Source organism: Vicugna pacos, chromosome 13, assembly GCF_048564905.1.
Source record: "Vicugna pacos chromosome 13, VicPac4, whole genome shotgun sequence".
NCBI classification, from domain to species: domain Eukaryota; kingdom Metazoa; phylum Chordata; class Mammalia; order Artiodactyla; family Camelidae; genus Vicugna; species Vicugna pacos.
In genome coordinates this window covers 52,092,003-52,110,136 of record NC_132999.1, presented here as the reverse complement: position 1 = coordinate 52,110,136, position 18,134 = coordinate 52,092,003, and the positions used below count along the sequence as shown (strand labels likewise).

The following is an 18,134-nucleotide window of genomic DNA, read 5'->3' as shown; positions in this document are numbered from 1 at the left end:
AGTGATGGGGGAGGACCGCATGGACAGAGCTCGGAACCCCCAACCCCAGATTCAACTAGAGAAGCCCCCATCCACTTGTTCAACATATTTGCAGATTGTGTTTCTATATGTGATTTCGTTTGAAGAAAGGGGCTAGTTTTTAAATATGAAAAATACTCATATTTCCCTTCTCATTTTGCAGATAAGGAAACCGAAGGTCAGACGGGGAAGACACACAGCCCAAGGTCACACAGTAAATAACGGGCAAAGTCAGGACTAGAATTCAAATCTCCTGTCTCCTCATTGAGTAAAAATGATCCCACAGGAGTGGGCACAGCTCAGTGGATGAGAACAGGGGTTTGGGAGACAGGCCTGGGTATGAATCCTGAATTGGTCACTTACTCACCTTGAGTAAGTTTCTTAACCTCTCTGACCATCAATTTCCTTGTCTCTAAAATGATGTAAAAAATACTAAAGTGTCTCAAAAGTGCTTTCTCATGAAGGGGCAGTGATGCGTGTGGGATGGAAAGGGCAACTTACGTAAATATGCTCGACATCATGTTCAAATATGTTTTAAAACCCTCCTGATCGTGCATGAATGTTTCTTCTGGATAAAAGCCTAGAGTGATAAGATAGTCACTAAACAGATTTGTGACGTCAAAGGCAACAAGTGCTTGATGTGCAAAGAGCACCGAGGGCCCCCGGGGAACAGTCTGGGGGAGCAGGGGGATGGCCGCGGGGCTCTGCACCTGTTCCATGTAGTTGTGCCCTGTATACCACTCCCTGGAAACTTCTGTCCAGCTTTGACAAGACAGTTCTGTCGTTTTATTTATTGCTCACAAACTGCATGCTTATGGGAAAGAAATTTTGAGACACACTAATAATATCGACTTCACAGGACTGTTGTGAGGCTTGAAAAAGCTAATGGATGTAACGAGGTCCACTCTTGCTTGGCATGGAGTAAACCTGTAATAAGCGCATGCCAGTTTTAGGGATGTGAGGTTACTGTCATTGTTGAAAGCAAAACCCCAAATTATGAGATGTGGTCTGTGTCATCTGTCACAGAATCCCTCAGCACCTGGCACAGTGCCTGGCTCATAGTAGGAGCTCAATAATTTTGGAAGAATAAATATATAGACAGGGTGGAAAGATTAACAGCAACAGGGAGAAATCTTATTTCGCTTATTATTTAAAATATACTGGACTCAATAGGAGTATAATGAAGAGGTTTTTACAAAACTCCTGAGAAAATTCCTCATTCATGCAGTCAATGCACATCTAGTATATGCTTTCTCTGTTCCAAGCACTGTTCCCAATGCGAGGATAGAGCAATGAATAAAGGAGACCGGGTCTCCATTCTCACAGAGCTCACATTCTAGTGTGGGGAGACAGATAATAAACGAATAAACATACAATATGATATAATAATAAGAGCCATGAAGAAAAATAAAGCAGAAGAAAGGATTTAGGGAGTAATGGAGATGCTGGTATCAATAGTGAAAACCTCTCCAAAAAATGACATTTGAGCAGACACATGAGTCAAGCTACATGGTTGTCTGATGGAAGAGCTTTCCACACTTGGAAACAGTTGAAAAGAGAATGAATGCATTTCATCCAGTACCTGGGCCTCATTTTCAATCAACTGAAACAAAATAAAAGACTCTTTGTAGTGCATCACCTGAAAGTTGAACAGAAATCTACTCCACATGAAAGGCAAACCTTTAGTTAATCTGTTTTTGTTGTTATTGAAATCTTAAGTACCTCCTGTATCACAGATGGCTCTAAACCTGCAGGGAAAGAGATGCTTCAGAATCACAATTCCAAATGAAAAACAAAAGAACCCAGCAACGATAATGGCCTCACAAGAAATAACTTGAAATTGTGAGTGCGCGGCTTGATGAGATTAAACAGTTGGAGGCAAATGATGCAAGCCCCAAAAAGGGAAATATTCATATGAATCATTACACAAATCCCATGTTAGAGTGCACCAGACGCAGCAATCTTCTGTTCGGGGAATAGTCAACCAGTCACACAAGAAACATTATGGAGCACCCGACTGCTTGTAAAACGGGGAGTTTCGTGGCTAGAAAGATTACCTGAATCCAGATCTAACTCAAGGAACTTCAATCTGGCCCCAGGTTAGCACATATTTACTATTTATTTTTATGCTATTTATTATTATTTCATTTTTCAATTTAATTTTTTTCTCCCATTTTCAGTCCATTCCTCTTTTCCCATACGCACTGTTCTCAGGTTCTTTGTCCATTTTATTTACACTTACAAATGCATTTTTATAAACAACATATGGTATGTGTGCATATTTAATGTACATAAGTGATCTATTGCTATATATCTCATTCTGCTTCTCTGAGATCTCTTTATGCTGATTAACATAGATCTAGTCTTCTTTTTGACTGCTGTATTATATTCCATCATTTACACATTATATTTTATTTAGTAATTCCTTAGTAAAGAACATTTATTTCCAATTCTGTTATGATAAACTAATGCTGCAATAAACATCCTTAAACACATATATCCCTTTACATACTTATGCAAGAATTTCTCTGGTATTTATACATGACACAGGATTTGCAGTATAAATGATATGCATTTTGTGTATATCACTAAGTACTCCCAAATTGCTCTCCTAAGTGACTGCACTAATTTGCACTGCCCCAGCAGTGCATAAAAGTTGCATTTCCTCCGCATCTTTGGCACTTTGATGTATCTATCTTTGAATGTAAAATAGTAGCCATTTGTTGATTTATCTTACATTTCTCTGATCACTAAGGGTAAAAAAAATTTTTTTTTTGCCATTCTGATCTCTGGTTTTCTCTTCTGTGAATTGTTTGCCCATATCCTCTACTTTTCACATTTTTACAAAAAATTCTCCTTCTTTTTTCCTATGTTACACATTTCAGACATTAATTTCAGTCATACTGTTGAAAACATATTCTCCCAGTTTGTTAATTGCCAGTTAACTCTGTCTCTGATGCTCAACTTTTCTTTCTTTTAATTTATTTTTTTATTTGGTTGTGGGGAGGTAATTAGATTTATTTATTTTTGGAGGAGGTACTGGGGATTGAACCAAGGACCTCATGCATGCTAAGCATGCGCTCTACCACTGAGCTATACCCTTTCCTCCAACTTTTCTTTCTTAATTCAAACAAACTCTGATTTTTTAATTGGACACAAGTCTTCCTAGCGTAACAGCTACATTTCTCAGCATACTTGCAGGTGTGGCACATGACTAAGTTCTGGCCAGTAGGATATAAGAGAAAGTTTTATGGGAAATATGCAGGAAATATTCTTAAAGAGATAGAGCTCCATTTTTTCCTCTTTTCCTCACCAGTTGGGGTATTGGATCTTGAGTTGGGAGCCATGTGCTGAGGATGGAGAAACCATGACAGAAGGACTGGGCTCCTGATGCCAGTACTGTACTGCTTACTTCTAGATTGCTTATTTCTCACAGAGCTAAATCTAAATTTAACTGATACAAGCACAAGTCTGATTTTGAAGTAGTCAATTCATCTGTTTTTCCCTTTAAGAAATTCTTGCTGATCCCAAAGTCACAGTTACATTTGCCTACATTTTTCTTCTAATATTTTTTATAGCATTGCTTTTTCAAGTTAAGTTTTTAATCCATCTGGAGGTATTTTGACTTGTTTTGTTTTAGGAGGCTACTTTAGGAGGTTACACTTTCTTTACATTATGAGCCAATCCTCCCACCACCACTTATTAAGTAGTAATTCATTCTTTCCTCACTGCGTTGTGATACCATCTCTACTGTATACCAGGTTCCCAGTACTATGTTGAACAATGGTGGTATTGGGAAGTATATGTGTGTGGTTTCCATATTAATTGGAAATCTATGTATCTTTTTATTAAATATAATGTCTGCTATAAGTTTTTGATAGAGAATTTTTATCAGGTTAAGAAAGCTACTTTAATCACAAATAGATGTTTTGCCTGTATTTATTGAAATACTATATTTTTTTCCTTTAATCTGAAACACGCTTGACAGATTTACCTGATGCTAAATCATCTGTACATTTCTAAACTAAATCCTACTTGGGGTTTTTTGAAGTAGGAATGTATCTATAATTATAAGCAAAACTGTCCTGTAATGATTTTTTCTCATACTGTTCATATCTGGTTATAATATCAAGATTTAACTAGACTCATTAATTGCTTGGGCAATTATCCCTCCCCTCTTCTCGGGGAAAACTTGAGGAATATAGAAACATGCTGTTCTCTAGAAGTTTGCAGTATTTACCTACAAAACCATCCTGGTCTGGTGATTTTTAATTGGAGGTGGGGGTGGGGGAGGGTAAGTGGCAGTGGTGCTTACTATCACATTTCTCAACAGTGCCTAGCACTTAACAGGCACTCCATAATTATTTATTGCATGAATGAATATTTTATTTAAAGATTTTTCTTCTTCCTGTACCATTCTGGGCATTTCTTATTGTTCCAAGAACTTACACATTTTGCTTAGGTTTTCAAAATTTTGGTATAAAGTTATTCATATGGATAGCAGACACTGTCGACTGCCTGCCCGGCAGTCATTTCTCTACTTCTCCATTTTTTGCCTACTCAGTCACATACTTTGGTAGAGTACAATCCATTGGAGCCTTAAAGAATGAGTTGGAGAGTGACCCAGATTTGGCCAAGCCAAACATTGTGGTCCCCTTTTCTTTGTCAGTGATTAGCCTAGATGTGAGTTTATGATGCAATGAGGCAGAAGAGTATACAGCAGGGAATGAGGGCACTTGGGGAAAGATTTTTTTTCTCTGACAAAATGGGAAACACAGAAAGAAACACTCTGCCTATAATGTAGCTGTGACAGTGTGAAGCCTGGAGCTGCTACAGCTATCTGGTGTCCAGGAGGGGAGCTAGTTTGTGGATGAGTCTGACGCACAGAGGATGGAAAAGAAAAAAAAAATGAAAGACACTGGACTTTGATGACTTAATGAAGGTGCCATTAACCAGTCCCTGAATTACCCTACTTTGGGGCTTATTGTTATATAAGATAATAAATTTCTTATTCTTAAAATTGGTTTAGAAAGGTTTCTTTATTATTATTTGCAGCTGAAAGCATCTTGATATAGCAAAAATCATCAACAGTTTTTTGGGGGTAGCTTTTTAGTTTTATTTTAATAGCTTTAAAGTTAAATTAAAATTTCTTCTACTGTAACTACACTTATTTATTCCTATTTATTACATATTTTGTTTATTTGCTTATATATACTATTTCCTTTCATCTTCTGGGAGATTTACTCTGTTATTTTTTTTAAGCTCCTTTAATATTTACCTCCTTTTATTTGCACTTTCTTGTTCTCAAAGCTATAATTTTCTCCATAAGAAATGCTCTAGCAGCAGCTCACTGATTTTAAGTACCTTTGTCTTTAATATTAAGTATTTCTTAATTTCTCTTGTATCATCTCTACCCCATGGCTTGTTTAGAGATACGATTTTTTATTTTCAGACATATTTCAGTTCTCCCTTTTGTTATTGATTTCTGCTTCTATTGCATTTGATTTTACTGTTCAAAATAATGTTAATTCTTAGTCATTTATTAATCATTCCTTTGTAGCTTAGTATATGATCCATTTTTCCATGTTTCATGTGATTTTGAGAATAATTTGCATTCTGGCTTTGTGGATGCATTTATAATTATCTTAAGCTCATTAATTGTTTAAAAGTTCTATAGCCTTGCTTTTATTTTCTCTGCTTTATCAGTTTCTTAGAGGTATATGTTAATATTACCAACTACTGTTGTAAATTCACCCACTTTGCCTTGTAAGTCTATCAGTTTAAAATATTTCTAAGTTATATTATTAGGTGCATATGTGGTTGTAATTGTTACATCTCCTCAGTATGAAGTTCTTTTTACTGATATCTGTGACCCTTTTTGCCTGTATGGATGCTTTGATGTCCCAGCTTTCTTCTAATTTGTATTGGCTTGGTATATATTTTTCATTTTCTTGTTTTTAACCTGTTGAGTAAGTAACATGTTTACATGATTCAAACTTGAAATGATGTTTAAAGGCATACCCTGAAAAGTTTTGCTCTAACCCAGTTTCCAACCACCCTGTGCCAGTCATCAAATTATTGCCTCTCAGTTCTAAATTCACTCTTCTTTATGTTGCTTTGTGATACTGGAACTAGACCTTGTCAATATTTCTTCTTCGGCAGATGGCATACTGCTAGACCTTGTCAAATAGAGGGTGTTGAGGGAAACTACAAGAGGAAAGGGCTTATCTTCTGATTCTGGTGCTTTTCTTTCTGGCTTCTATAGTATGGCTGCTAGCAGATGGCTTCCTTGCTAGCAGTGGCTCCTCTGTCAAAGGTGTGCTGGAAATCCAGTGGTACACACACTCCAGCATCTCATGGCTTATAGCCATACCTTCCCCAGTGAGGTGTGAATCTCAGCTTTGCAGGAGAGGGGCTCTTTCAAGTTTGTTTCTCCTTGACTATATGCCCTCACTCTTAGAGGTAGCAGCTATTCCGCACGGCTGTGTCCAATGTGGTAGCCACTAGCCAAATGTGGCTACTTAGATTTAAATATAAATTAATTCAAATAAACTCAAATTAAAAATTCAGTTCCTCAGTCACACTAGCTATATTTCAAGTGTTTAATGGTCATGTGTGGCTAGTAACTACTGCATTGGGCAGTGCAGACATAGAACATGTTCATCACTGCAGAACATTCTATTGGACAGTGCTGCCTTAGCAGTGTCTATTCCCCTTAGGAGTCAGTCTCCTTTATTAATGAATAATTCTTTACATTGTACAAATTAACATTATACTAGTTACATTACTAGTGAATAAGTCTTTATGTTATTTCCTTTTTCAATTTCCCTGGTTTCTATCTCCTGATTGGCCCGTGGATAATACACACTCCATTTTTCATATGTATCTCTTCAATGTTTTTATGCAAATATAAGCAAATACATATATACATTCTTATCTCTACTCCCCCTAACACATACACTTATTTACACAAAAATAGCACACTATGTATACAAAGTAGAAGTCTGATGAACTACTGCCGGCAGGCCAAATCCAGCTAAATCTGGCCACACTCATTTGTATTGTCTGATTGCATTCATGCTACAAGGGCAAGTTGAAAGTCAAGCAGTTGCAACACAGATTACATGGCCTGCAAAGTTGAAAATATTAACCGTCTGCTCCTTTACAAAGAAAAGGTTTACTGATTCCTGTTCTACACCTTGTTTTTTAATTTAGCAATACATATTGGAGTTCTTTCCCTATAAGGATGTTAGCGCTTCCTCATTCTTTTATTTTGAAGCTGTATAATATTCCTTTGAATGCACACATTGCAACATACTTAATCTTGTTCCTTTGGTTTAAATTCCATTTTTTCCTATTTCAAGGATTATTTCAGTGAAACATCAGTGAATTCAGTGAAATATCAGAATTTCAGTGTATATGCATCATTCTGTACACACGCAGGTATATATACAAATACCCAGAAGTGAAATTATTGATCAAAGGGAAAAATGCATTTTAAAATTTTGATAAGAATTGTTAACCTTAAAGGAAAAAAAACAAAAAAACAATTGTTAAGCTACATAGGGATTGTACTAATCTACATTCCAACCAGCAATGAGAATGCCTGTTTACCATCTCATTGTCAAGTTTCTGGAGTTTTCACCAATTTGATAGGTTAAAAAAAAGATATTTCAGATTAGTTTTAATTTGTACTACTCACATCATGAATAGATTGAGAATATTTTTGTGTTTTTAGAGGCCATCTTCATGTCTTTTTATGTGTGTGTGAACTGCCTCTTTATATTTTTGCTTATTTTTCTTCAATTTTCAAAAGACTTTTGGTCTTGTTCTTATGAATTCCTAGAAGCTATTCATGTATTAAGAAAATTAGTCCTTTATCTATAATATGAGTGGCATATATATCCTCCCAGGTTGCCATTTATATTTAAGCTTTATTTACGGGTTTTTAAAAAATATGGTTAAATTGATCAATTTTCTTTTTAGGTTTTTGGATTTTGAGTCAATTAGAAAGTCCTTCACCACCTCAGGGTTACAAAGAAATTTGCTCATTTTTTCCTAGTACTTTAATGTCTACAATTTTTTAGCTTTAGATCTTTGATCTATTTTTAGTTTATCCCAGTGAAAGATGTGAGGTATAGATAAAACTCCTTTTTCAAATGATTACCCAATTATCCCCAAACCATTAATTATAAAGTTTATCTTTACTCTCACACCTTTAGAATGTATTAAATTTCTATATGTATTTTGGTCTATTCTTGGACTTTCTATATTGTTACATTGGTTTGTCTATTTATGAGCTAATTACTCACTATTTTCATTGTTGAAGCTTTAGAATATAGTTTGATATCTGGTAGGGCTGATTCTCTATATTCTTTGTTGTTAATTTTTCCATTTGAATCCTATAATCAGCTTCTCTAACCGCAGAAAGTCTGCTGGTGTGTTCACTGAGAATTAACATTTTTATGATGTTCATTCTTCTTGCCATTTAAGAAATGATATACCATATTCTTGGGTTAGAATCAATATTGTTAAAATGACCACAGTACCCAAGGCAATCTACAGATTCAATGCAATCCCTATAAAATTGCCAATGGCATTTTTCACAGAACTAGAACAAAAAAAATTTAAATTTATATGGAAACATGAAAGACCTCGAAAAACCAAAATAATCTTGAGAAAGGAGAGTAGAACTGGAGGAATCATGCTCCCTGACTTCAGACTATACTACAATACTATAGTAATCAAAACAGTATGGTACTGGCACAAAAGCAGACACACAGATCAATGGAGCAAGATAGAAAGCCTACAAATAAACCCACACACTTATGGTCAGTAAATGTACAGCAAAGGAGGCAAGAATATGCAATGGAGAAAAGACAGTCTCTTCAATAAGTGGTGCTGGGAAAACTGGACAACTACCTGTAAAAAAATGAAATTAGAATATTCTCTAACATCATATTAAAAAAAAACTCAAAATGGATTAAAGACCTAAATGTAAGACCACTTACCATAAAACTCCTAGAGGGAAACATAGACAGAACACTCTCTGACATAAATTGCAGCAATATTTTTTTGGAGCCATATCCTACAGTAATGGAAACAAAAGCAAAAATAAACAAATGGGACCTAATTAAACTTAAAAGCTTTTGCACAGCAAAGGAAATTATAAACAAAATGAAAAGACAACATACCGAAAGGAAGAAAATATTTGCAAATGATGCGACTGACAAGGGATTAATTTCCAAAATATACAAGCAGCTCGTACAGCTCAATAGCAAAAAACCAAACAATCCAATCAAAAAATTCATAGAAGACCTAAACAGACATTTCTCAAAAGAAGACATACAGATGGCCAACAGGCACATGAAAAGATGCTTAACATTCGTAATTATTAGAGAAATGTAAATCAAAACTACTACAAGAGAGGTATCACCTCACACAGGTCAAAACAGCCATCATCAAAAAGTATACAAATAATAAATGCTGGAGAGGGTGTGGAGGAAAGGGAGCCCTCTTACACTGTTGGTAGGAATGTAAATTGGTGCAGCCACTATGTAAAACAGTATGGAGGTTCCTTAAAAAACTAAAAATAGAGTTACCATATGATCCAGCAATCCCACTCCTGGGCATATACCCAGAAAAGACGAAAACTCTAACTTGAAAAGGTACACGCACCCCAGTGTTCACAGCATCAGTATTTACAATAGCCAAGGCATGGAAGCAACCTAAATATCTATCAACAGATGAATGTATAAAGAAGGTGGAATATTACTCAGCCATAAAAGTGAAATAATGCCATTTGCAGCAACATGAATGGACCTAGAGATTATCATACTAAGTGAAGAGAAAGACAAATATATGATATTGCATAGGTGGAATCTAAAAGAGATACAAATGGTCTTATTTACAAAACAGAAATAAACTTACAGACATAGAAAATAAACTTATGGTTACCAAAGGGGATACATTAGGAGTCTGGGATTAACAGATACACACTACTACATGTAAAATTGACAAACAAGGATCTACTGTATAGCACAGGGAACTATATTCAGTATCTTGTAATAACCTACAGTGGAAAAGAATTTGGAAAAGAATATATATATACATAACTGAATCACTTTGCTATACTGAAACATTATAAATCAACTATACTTCAACTTAAAAATATATGTCTTTCCACTCAAGTTTTCTGTTGTATTCCACACCAATATTTTAAGTTTATACTTAAAATGTATTAATAATTTTTTGTTGCTATTTATATTACATATGGTCTTTTCTTGCATTTTCTCTTCTAGTTGTACAAAGTTTCTGCGTAAAGTTTATACATTGGTGTATTAGTCAGTGTTCTCTAGAGAAACAGAACCAATAGGACACATATAGCTACAAAAGAGAAGATACATTATGGGAACTGGCTCTTGCAATTACAGACAGAGGTATGCTTTGATGTGCCATCTACAAGTTGAAGAACCAAGAAAGCTGATGGTATAATTCAGCCTGACTCCAAAGGTCTGAGAACTGGGGGAGATGAGTTAGATCTCCCAGCCCACAGCCTACGGCCTTTCTCTTCTAACTGGTTTCTGCATATTTGTTTAATTCTCCAGCTTCACCTTACTTTACCACCTTCTCCTCCTTCTCCCCACCCCCACCATCTTTCTCTCCCTTCTTCTCATTCTTTCTTTCATAATAGGCTATTTGGTTGATTCTTTAGGGTTTTCCAGGTGTATATTCTATTCTCTCTCTTTTCTCTTATCTGATTGTGGTAAGTAATATGTCTAGCTTAATGTTAAAAATAAGTAGTGATAATCTAAAAAACAAAAACAAAAACAAACAAACAAAAACAAAGCATAAATACAGGACAGAAATAGACTCATAGACAGAGAATACAGACTTGTGGTTGCCAGAGGGGTGGAGGGTGGGAAGGGATAGACTGGGATTTCAAAATTGTAGAATAGATAAACAAGATTACACTGTATAGCACAGGGAAATATACACAAAATGTTATGATAATTCACAGAGAAAAGAATGTGACAATGAGTGTGTATATGTCCATGAATGACTGCATAATTGTGCTGAACACTGGAATTTGACACAACATTGTAAAAGGATTATAAATCAATAAAAAATGTTAAAAAAAAAATAAGTAGTGATAGAAACCATGGTTGTGTTGTTCCTAACTTTTAGAGGAATGAACCAGGGTTTCCCCATTAAGTAGATGCACCATGCTAATAGTTTTCCTCTGAAAAACTAATAAATTGGATTTCATAAAATTCAAAACTTCTGTGCTTTGAATGACACCATCAAGAAAATGAAACAGGACAAATTATACCAAGTATCTATAATCTCTTCCAAAGATAGAAGCAGAGGGAATACTTCCTAACTCGTTCTTTGAGACCAGTGTTAGATTAATACCAAAAACAATGACCTTACAAGAAAACTAGGGATCAATATCTCTCATGAACATAGATGCAAAAATACTTAACAAAATATTAGCAAATGAAATCCAACAATGTATTAAAATAATTATACACCACAACCGAGGGGGATTTATTCCAAGTATGCAGGGCTCATTCAGTATTTGAAAATCAATAAATGTAATCCATCGTATCAACAGCTTAAAGAAGAAAAATCACATGATCATATCAATAGATGCAGGAAAAAGCATTTGACAAAATCCAACAACCATTTATGATATAAAATTTCCAGTAAACTAGGAACAGAGGGGAAGAAATAATAAAACTAAATAAATGGAAGGCTATCCCACGTTTATAGATATGAAGACAATATTGTTAAGATATCAGTTCTTCCCAACTCAATCTATAGATTCTATGCAATCCCAATCAAAATCCCAGCAAATAATTTTTGTAGATTTTGACAAATTAATTCTGAAGTGTTTATGGAGAGGCAAGAGACCCAATAGCCAACACAATATTGAAGGAGAAGAACAAAGTTGGAGGACTGACATGATCCAACTTCAAGACTTACTATTAATCTGCAGTAATTAAGACTGTGGTATTGGTAAAAGAACAGATCAATAGAACAGAATAGAGAGCCCAGAAATAAACCCACACAAAGTCAATTGATATTTGACAAAAACAGCAAAGGCAGTACAATGGAGTAAAGATAGCTTCAACATATAATGCTGGAACACCTGGACATCCACATGCAGACAAATGAATCTACACACAGAGCTTACTCTTCACAAAACTGAATAAAAATGGATCGCAGACCTAAATGTAAAATGCAAAACTCCTAGAAAATAACATACGGGGAAAATCCAGATGACCCTGGGTATGGTGATGACTTTTTAGATACAACACCAAAGGTACAATCCATGAAAGAAAGAATCTATAAGCTGGGCTCAGGGGTAGCTCAGGTATAACTCAGTGTTAGAAGCATGCTTAGCATATACCGAGATCCTGGGTTCAACCCCCAATATCCCCATTTAAGAGAGAGAGAGAGAGAGAGAAGCTGGGCTCATTAAAATTAAACTTTTCTGCTCTGTGAAACACAATGTCAAGAGAACGAGAAGACAAGCCACAGACTGGGAGAAAATATTTGCACAAGACATATGTGATAAAGGACTATTATCCAAGTTATACAAAGAACCCTTAAAAGTCAACAACAAGAAAACAAAGAACCTGATATAAAAATGGGACAAGGACCTTAACAGACACCTCACCAAAGAGATACACACATGGCTAGTAAGAATACCATAAGATGCTCCACATCATGTATCATCAGGTAAATGCAAATTAAAACAACAATGAGATACCACTATACATCTATTAGAATGCCCAACACCAATGTCAATCCAGAATACTGACAACACCAAATCCTGGTGAGGATGTGGAGCCATGGAAACTCTCATTCATTGTTGGTGGGAATGAGCACTTTGGAAAATAGTTTGGCCATTTCTTACAAAACTAAACATACTATTACCATATGATCCAATAATTTGCTCTTTGGTATTCACACAAACAAATTGAAGTTATGCCCACACAAGAGCCTGCACACAGATGTTTACAGCATTTCTATTCATGACTGTCAAAACTTAGAAGCAACCAAGATGTTTTTCAGCAGGTGAATGGATGAATGAACTGTGATACATCCAGATGATGGAAGATTACACAGTGCTAAAAAGAAATGAACTACCGTACCATGAAAAGACATGGAGGAAATGAACATGCATATTACTAAGTGAAAGAAGCCAATCTCAAAAGGCTACATACTATATGACTCCAACTATGTGACATTCTGTAAAAGACAAAAAACTATAGAGACAGTCAAAAGGTCAATAATTTCCAGGGGTTTGGGGACAAGGAGGATGAAATGGCAGAACACAGAGGGCTTTTAGAGTAGCGAATTACTCTGTATAATATTATAATGGTGGATGCACATTATGCATTTGACCAAACCCATAGAAGGTACAACACCAAGAATGAACCCTAATATAAATTATGGACTTGGGTTATAAAGATCTGTTAACGGAGGTACATCAGTTGTAACGAATGTACCATTCTGTGGAAGGATGTTGATGGTAGGGAAGGCTATGCGTGTGTGGAGGCAGGGGAACATGCGAAATCTGTGTACCTTTCTCTCAGTTTTGCTGTGAACCTAAAACTGCCCTAAAAAATAAAAATGTTCTATATCTTGATGTGGTGGTGATTACATAGGTGTACGTATTTGCCAAAATGCCAATTTAAATGAGTACATTTTCTTATATGTAAATTATACTTAATAAAGCTGATTCTAAATGAAATGAAAGTTACACTGGCTTGCTGTCTGCAGAGCAAAGCAAAGGATAGTAAAAGAGGCTGCAGGTGAAGGATACACAGTAGGTGAGAGGTAAAAGTCATTTGGACTTTGGTGGTGAAAATAAAAAGCATATATTTAGAGAGAAAATCAACAAAACTTGGTGACTAGTTGAGGGTGACAGACAGAAATGTCAAGGACAACTCCCAGCTGTCTAACCTGAGCAATGAGGCAGAGAGTGGTGGGTGGGCTGTCCTCTCTGAGCTGGGGAGCTGGCGAGGAGAAGCAGACTTGGCTGGAAAATTACAGCTTCTGTTTTGGATTAGATGGATATGATGGGGCTGTGTGCCATGTCCAAAGATGTTGATTCTGTTATTCTGAATGCAACAGAGCCTTTTGTCTTGGGGGAAATTGAGGCAAGGGATTCATTTACAATATAAGATATGGGTAGGATCAGACCCACAGAAGGACTCTAGACTCTCACTGGCTGGGAGCCCCTTTGGAGTGAGGTAGTCTGTCCCTTCTCCTGGTCTTTTGTCATCTCGGATGGATGAACGAGCTGACCTTTCTGAGTCATTTGGCAAATTCCAACAGCATCCACATCTGAGACTCTCTGGTCTCCACTGGGGTAAGATCTGATGACTAAGCTTCATTTGGATTGGAGAAAAGTAGTGAAATTCTAACACTTAGAAAGCCAGGAAAAAGAATGCTAAGGCCCAGATACCTATTCTAGCAGATAAAAAGCATATGCTGAGCCTCTAGCAAACTTCACTTCTACAAATACCACCACCGCCTTGGGAAACAGCAGAGACATTTGACCAGGCGGCAGCTGTGCAGAGTGCTATTTAAAGACTTGGCTTTTGCAGCCCAAGGACTCTGGGCTTAGGATTTGATTGGAAGGCGGAGAGAAGACAGCAAAGACTGAGGAAAGAACCAGATTTGGGGAAAAACATCACCAGGTGGTTGGCTGCTGATATGAACCCTGAATATGTTAAATGAGCTCATTTTAATAAAATTATGTCTATCCATCTCTCTGAGTAAATTAAATGTGTTAATTCATGGAAAGTGCTTGGAACAGTGTCCACTTCATAGGGCTTATTGAAAGGAAACTGTGATTATTACCATTATTATCTCTCCATCTACCTACCAACACATATATTTGCCCAGAGATGGAGACATGCTCATCTGTAATGATATGTTACTGCTAAGTGGTAGGATTTAGAGTGATTCTGTTTTTAACTCTCTTTGTATTTTTTTGTAATCCTTGAATTCTTTATAATGAACACATATATTTTGTAAAAACCACAAGTCACTATTCTGGGGGAAAAAAGTTAAGCCCTTAGAGTCAGACTTCCAAAGTTTCAACACCAACTCCGCTGATGAATAGCTGTGTGACCTTGAGAAAATTATTTACTTCTCTGAGTCTGTTTTCTCCTGTATAGCAGGGGGTAATCATGTTACCTACTTCATTCGGTGGTTATGGGAACTAAATGAGACAGTCCAGGAAGAGCTTGGCATGGGGTCTGGCAGAGGGTAAGAAGAAGACAAATAATGACTTATTACTAGCCATAGTAGTGGTCCTGGCTGTGTTATTTCCTACTAGGGCAAGGATTATGTTCTGTTTACTTCAGTGTTCTTGGCATGTAGTATTCACTCTGGAAACAGTTGGTAGTTTAGCTGGAGTCACCTCAGACATTGGCCTGGGAACATTCTCTGTTGAGGTAGAAAAAAAGGTGAAAAGATCTCAAGCACCTTCCCCTTATGGTAAAGGAATGAGTCCTTTTGATGATTGGGAAGCACAAGTTATTTCTCCAAAACTCTCGAGACTTTCCCAAGATGAGGTCCTTGGAGGGTCCACCATTGGTTTCTTATTCTCCCATATAATGGCCAGCCAGAAGCCAGGGCCACTGCTCTCCATCACCTTATGCTGCTCTTCATGGACTTGTAGGCAAGTCATTTCCATGAGAATTTCCAGTAATGCAAAATGTCAAGTGAACAATTACAGGGAAACTGCAGCCATTTTCCATTGACTGTGTGTGAGTGTGTTGAGAGATGGCATTCTTTGTTATGTCTAAAACAATCCTTCAGAAGGAAACAGTCCTTCCTATATTTCCTAAACACTCTACAACCAAAGTATATTCCTTTAAAATAAGAAATAAAAACTTTAAAACACCATCCTATTCTTTATAACCATGGTCCCAGGAATTCAGGGGAGCCTCATTTCCCTGCTTTCTCCTTGTCCCAATAGGATGCAGAATCTTGTTAAGTTAAACAGGGAGGACACGTTTCTGCACTTATTCCTATTGTTTGGGAACAATAAAGCCTCAAGCCATCCACATCCACACACAGTACATTGGTAATAATATTGATTTTTAAAAATCCACTGATTGTATAAATATTTCTCAAGCACCTATTATGTACCAAGCGTCATTCTACAGGTTGGTTTGTTTGTTAAATCTGGCAACACTGTACTGAGGGCTCCCACTAAACGAGAATGTAGAAATGGTGGAAATTAGGAGACACAAAAGCTGTGACCGTGACTCTAGTGACTATAAAACTGATTGAATGTCCCCTGCTATATAAATCTGACCCTGAGCGTGACAGTGACATGAGTGTAATACTGAAAGTGACTAATTAGGCAGTAACAAGACGGTCCCGTACGCAGTAGGCGCCTACTAAATATTGGCTTGAGCACGCGGCAATGAAAATAGCTGAGTGACAATAATGGTGAAAACAACTGAAAGGGTGACAGCTGGGCACACATTCCAATTGCTACATTGTACAGAACCGTTTGGAGTTCGTGGTCGTGGTCGTGGTCGCGGTCGCATACTGGACAGTGACAGTAAAAAATGATAAACCGGATAACAGCAACAATGCAAATGACAGTTCTGCCCAGTAGAGTGATTTGTGATTAAAACGGTGATAGGTGTCAGTCCGACAATGACATCTCTCACAACGACTGAATAGTGACACTATGGACGTAACAGCTGTAACCAAAGTGAGAACTCGGCAATGCACTGAGACAACCGGATCTGTATGGCAGGACTGGCAGTGACAGAAAACTGGCTGCGTGTCAGTGACACAGTGACACTGGTGAGGATCAGTGAGCCAGAGCCGATGCGACTTAACTTGCCTGAAACTGTATGGAAATGACTTCATCTGCTTGGCGGTGTGAAGGCGGCAAGAGGAGCTCCAACATGGAACGCACAGAGTGCCACAAAACGTGTGACAGGAAGATAAGCACAAGAAAACTACGAACACTTTTACCCCCGGCCCCCTAAACTCTAAAATGAGGAGGAAGGAGAGGCGGAATCAAAATGCCTTCAAAACGCCACGATTGGTTGGTACGGGTCTGTTAGCCTATTACGTCCAAGAGACGCCAAGCCTCTCCACCAATGAAAATGCGTCTGGGGACGCGTCTTAGGTCACGTCTCCCCCTTGCACGTGAACTTGTTGTTTCGGAAAAATGGAAAGAAAGTTTTTATGCCTACCTGCCATTGCTTGAAATAAGATCTCAACTTTACTGCTCCCCGAGCGAGGGGCAGTGGAAATCCATTAGAAGTTTCCGAAGGGAGTGGGTGGGGGTAGTGGTCAAGGGTCAGAGGTCAGAGAAGTGGCTAGCAACCGGCCGGCCCTAGCGTCCTACCATTGGTGGAAAGCGCGCGCGTGACGCAGGCCCCGCCCCGACGAGGCCCGGCCCCAGCACGTGACTGTGGCGCGCCAGGCAAGCCGGGCCGCCCCCTCCCCGCTTATACCCCTCCGCGCCGGCCTCAAAATGGCCGCCTTCTGGCGTTTCTGGCGCTGTTGAATGGAGAAAGCTTTATTGTTCCCTTCGGGCAGGAGTGTTCGTGTCCTCTATGGCGCTGTCAATAAAGAACGGCAGTTTGAATCGGTGCTGAACAGGTAACCATAGAAACGGGGCTGGGACTCCGCGTGGAGACCCCTTTTGCAGCTGAGGCCTGAGAGGCGTCCCGAATGAGGGGCGCGCAGAGACCCTTTCGCGTGGCAAACCCCGCAGGGCTTTGCCAAGTCCCAGCCGCTTCCTCCCGCCCCGGGACGTGGACCCCCAGGGGCGGTCCACACTTCCGAGCGCAGGCTCCGCTCTATTCTCTGGCGGGGAGAGGCCCCGGGGCCGCGGCGGGGGCGCTTGGCAGGGCCTAGTCCCCGCTTGGGGCCTGCCCTCGTCCCGCATCGCCAGCTACTCGGCCCGATTGGAGGCCTCTTTTCGCAGCTGTTTCTCGAAGTCTCAGCCCCCCCCCCCCCCCCCCCGCCAACTCCCGGTACCGGCCTGGGCAAAGTATGGCCTTGGGCAAAATCCGCCTTTCACTACCCCTCCCTTCCATTTTTGTCTGTGGGGA

The 18,134-nt window shown here is 38.3% G+C and overlaps 1 protein-coding gene and 1 long non-coding RNA gene across 8 annotated transcripts in view; one reads left to right on the top strand and one right to left on the bottom strand.

Moving 5' to 3' along the window:
* The window catches only part of LOC140700955 (uncharacterized), a 40,287-nt gene extending 22,878 nt beyond the window's left edge, over window positions 1-17,409 (bottom strand). For all 3 annotated transcript variants that reach the window (XR_012079717.1, XR_012079718.1, XR_012079719.1), the window contains exons 1-2: window positions 17,268-17,409; window positions 15,403-15,489 (exon numbers count right to left, since the gene is read on the bottom strand). This is a non-coding gene — a long non-coding RNA (uncharacterized lncRNA). The remainder of the gene's footprint in view (window positions 1-15,402; window positions 15,490-17,267) is intronic.
* A 103-nt stretch (window positions 17,410-17,512) lies between these two features.
* The window catches only part of ZBTB40 (zinc finger and BTB domain containing 40), a 69,366-nt gene continuing 68,744 nt past the window's right edge, over window positions 17,513-18,134 (top strand). For all 5 annotated transcript variants that reach the window (XR_012079413.1, XR_012079414.1, XM_031683779.2 and 2 more), the window contains exon 1: window positions 17,513-17,679. The gene's annotated coding sequence lies outside the window, so the exon portion shown is untranslated. The remainder of the gene's footprint in view (window positions 17,680-18,134) is intronic.